Source organism: Idiotropiscis lumnitzeri, unplaced genomic scaffold, assembly GCF_059441095.1.
Source record: "Idiotropiscis lumnitzeri isolate Australia: NSW breed Sydney's pygmy pipehorse unplaced genomic scaffold, RoL_Ilum_1.0 HiC_scaffold_75, whole genome shotgun sequence".
Classification (NCBI taxonomy): Eukaryota; Metazoa; Chordata; class Actinopteri; order Syngnathiformes; family Syngnathidae; genus Idiotropiscis; species Idiotropiscis lumnitzeri.
The window spans coordinates 514,193-518,160 of record NW_028283613.1 but is presented as its reverse complement, the minus strand read 5'-3'; the positions used below and the strand labels follow the sequence as shown (position 1 = coordinate 518,160).

Sequence of the window (3,968 nt, the reverse complement as noted above, 5' to 3'; positions counted from 1 at the left end):
CGGTGCGTCCAGTATATGTTACAAAGACAGAAATAGCGGCCTCAACAGGTGTTGCGCCCTTTGACACGGCGCGTCTTTTGGGTGCGAAAATACGGTATACATTTTTGCTTAGAGAATGATTTTTCCCCTAACACTTATGGGATGAGTATGTGTTTATTTTTTTAAATAAAAACAAAAATAAGATAACATCTCAATCTTTGCCTCACCTCCAAGTTTTTTCTTGCCGGCGGAAGTCAAACAAAAAGACAGTGCCTCTTCCATCCATCTTCCTGCGTTGAGATTTATCAGAATCTATCAATTTTCCTCTGTACTCCATAATAAAGAATAAAGTCGTCTTTCCTGAAAGGGGCCTTGGTAAATACTCCTCGACCTAGTTAACAGGGAAATCAAGATAGCTTCGTCATATTTTTAAGCACACAAATAAGGAGTCATCATATTCATTTGGGCCACTATACTAATGTAGGGTGGTTTGAAACATTGCTTCTTGTGAGGGATAGAGCAGAGCCCTTCTTTATGATTTTAAAGGAACAGACCAGCCAAAATTCATTTTCCAGCATTGCATTAGCCAGTATGTATTAGGACTGAAAGTACAAATGTCAATGGCACCTGGTTACGTAAAAAAAAAACTTTAAGATTATTTAGTTTCATAACAATGACATACACTGTATACACAGTCATATTGGATCGCGTCACGTGATCTCTGTGACGTATAACGTGCTTTACACTAGACTATCAATATCGGACTTGTTCACCGGTCTATTGTGGTATAAAAATGCCGGAGGGCGTCATCAAGTACAGCCTTAATTTAGATAGAACTCCTACCATCAGGTTTCACGCTCACTGAAATAACTTGAAACTGACAAAAGAAAAGGTCAAGACACTCTTAATGTAAAATAACCACTTAAAAAACGATGTCAGCTTGGTTATCAGAAAACAATAATATATCTTAGCAAAAGCGTTAACATCATACCTTTAAATGAGTTTATATACTTCGCTTCTAACTCTGCAGTCTTGTCCAGACCCTTGACTGCATGTTCAATAGTATCCTGCTTTGGGGACTTCCTGCATCTCAGGGAAGGCATTGTTTATTCTATAAAGAAAAAAGACAGTTTTGTGTTGAGAATTATTAATACTATAGGCTAAATGGAGTTTTAACAATATCAGTGTAAGAAAAATAAATTATAAATTAAAAAAATATCAATCCCTCCATCCCAATTAACGATTTCAACCATAATAGTTTATATTGAAGTTTAAACAACAGACAGACAGATTTATGCAGTGTGACTACAAAAATCTTACCAAAATTGCATTCACAGTAACCTTTGCTTTAAGAATCATGTAATTAACCAGTGAACATCGTGTCTTACACAAAAATTAATGACAGAAATTATCATGGTACTTGCATTCTGTTGTTCTATAACAAAAGTGCAAGCTGTTAGCTCCGCAAAGCTAACGCAACAAGCTAGCGTCCCTCGTGCTCACATTCAATGCAAACCTGACCACCGGATGAAAATACGCGTCGGTTTAGTTCTTTAAATGAGTAAAAGCACCATGACGTTTTATAATTATTCAATGCTTAACTGGAGCTCGTCAATTATGTCGATGTAGGAGCACATGTTTGCTAGGCCAGTGTTGTAGGCCCACATCCATGGTGCTACTTTGTATAGTGTTTTCCACACAACTATCTCTAACCATGAACAAATGCACTCGAGGCATGTTTTGAATAAAAACAAACGAAAAACACTTACCTCTCCGTTTCAACAGCAGTTCGAACTTCGAAGTGGTGATATTCTCCAGCGTTAAGCACCTGCTCGAACTGCGAATAGGTCAAATTCAACAGCGTCTTTTTTCTGTCTTAATAAGGACGCGATGAGAGGAGGAGCGCTTGCCTTTCCGTCAGCACGCCCCGCGCGGGTGGTGCTGCTTTATCACTCTCTATCTGTGCCCGCCCGCCGGCATGTCGATAGAAAAATAATATTCCTTCAAACATTACTTTCATCTTCTTAACGTTTTGTAGTGAATTTAACAGGTTCACCACTTTTTTCAAATACACCAATGGAAAACAGGTCTTAATTGAGGAAACATACAAAGAGCGTCTCACAAACACCTTATGATGAGCAATGTAATTTGATCACGTTTTTTGTCACTGCCTGGACGTCGGTTCACTGGCCTGGTGGCAGTGGCTTGTAGACACTGTCACTGAGTGGGAACGGATCTCAAGGTGGGTCAAACTAACCCAAGCAGTGGATCGGTCCGTTTTTTAAATTTATTAATTTTTTTATTTTATGTATTTATTTATTATTTAATACAAGGGCTTCGGCTCACTACCAGTGGGCGGGACCAAAGAATTTGGGTTTCCTTTGAGCTAGGAGGCAGTCAAAGGCAGTCCAATCCCCGGCAACATAAAGCGCCTAGCTCTGGGGACATGGAATGTCATTTCTCTGGTAGGGAATGAACCCGAGCTGGTGTGTGACTAGACCAGTGGTTCTCAATTATTTCCTGTCATGCCCCCCCTACCAAGAAGAAAACAATTCGCACCCCCCCCACCACAATTTTTTTTTACATTTCGTACTAATGTACATGTTCTTTGCATATTAATGTTAGATTGTCAATAAAATATCTTACCTTAACAAAGCTAAATTGATAAAAAAAAATATCATTTTGAGAACGACTATTGTGAGGATCTCGAAACTCAGTACTCTGTGGTGCTAATATTGATGAGATGATAAATATGTTGAAGCCACAGAACAAAAAGATTAGATATTGTTTGGAAATTAATGACGTACATAACAAAGGAATATCAGCCTTGATTGGAGTACATTACTGCATTTAAATTTTTAATAAAAATGAAACAATTATTGATGTTATGACCACTATGAAGAATTTAAAAAAACAATATATAGGGATAATTATAGTTTTCATTTTGTTATGTTTAGTCTGTTCATGTTGCATTATTTTTATGACAAAGATGATGGTTAATCGTAGGTTTGTTGCCCAAATGTACCGTTACAACCTGATTAATGTTGAGAATGACGAACTCAAACTGGACACTAAAACGTAAAAACACATGGACTTCTTGCCCCTGTCCACACACGTGCACACACACACACACCATACACGAAGATCCGGGAGGTAAGGACGGCTGTCCTCTCCTACAACGAGGCAAGGGCCTCCACCAAGTCACCCCAGGGACAAGTTTTATTCCCTGATGGTCATCAAATTATGAGGATCTCATTCTACGCCGGAAGGGAGGAGGGGAATTTTTCCCTAATGTGAGGTTTTCGCTCCTCCACTGATGATCACACTGTTGTATGATTTCATTATGATGATCTGTCTTAAAGCCGTAAGGACATGATTTTTAAATCCACAACAGGGGGGAAATGTAAGATGGGCTGAGGATAGGTAATCAGTTTGTGTATTCATAATCATGTTTTTATACACTCATTAATGTTTAACACACACAGAGACACTTACTTGTTATTTTAACACACACACACACAGACACCCCATCCTGAAGATGTGTTTAGTTAAACTGACCTTGGGTTATGATTTTCTGCCTGCTGGAGTCCCTGGTGATTAGTTATTGATGCTTTAGTTAAACTGACCTTTATACCGTGAGTTATTGATGTTTTCTGTCTCTTGGTGATTAGTTGTTGATGCTTTTCTGTCTTCTGGTGATTAGTTATTGATGAGTTAGTTTCAATAAAAAGGCAGAACGGAGGGTGAGAGTCAGAGGGTGTGCGGGATTGAACTGGCAAGACGGCTGTTTCGCCTCCTGGCTCCCTCTCCCATTCTGAATGGCACAAAACGAAAACTTTAGTAAGTTATTTCAGTCTAAAAAAGGCGTCAGGGCATTTTTAAACCGGACAGTAAGTCGTCACTGTCTTGGTTCCTTTTTGTGCCTTGACCCATCCCGGAATTATTGAAAGGATGCAGTCCTATTTACAGGCCCCAGTGACACCCCAGGT

General features: G+C 39.1%; 1 long non-coding RNA gene across 1 annotated transcript; it reads right to left on the bottom strand.

Annotated features, from left to right (window-relative positions):
* Positions 1-250: 250 nt before the first annotated feature.
* On the bottom strand, positions 251-1,890 carry LOC148315622 (uncharacterized). The gene is made up of 3 exons (XR_015840751.1): positions 1,749-1,890; positions 971-1,090; positions 251-370 (listed from the first exon to the last, which is right to left on the bottom strand). It is a non-coding gene; the product is annotated as an uncharacterized LOC148315622 (long non-coding RNA).
* Positions 1,891-3,968: the final 2,078 nt, after the last annotated feature.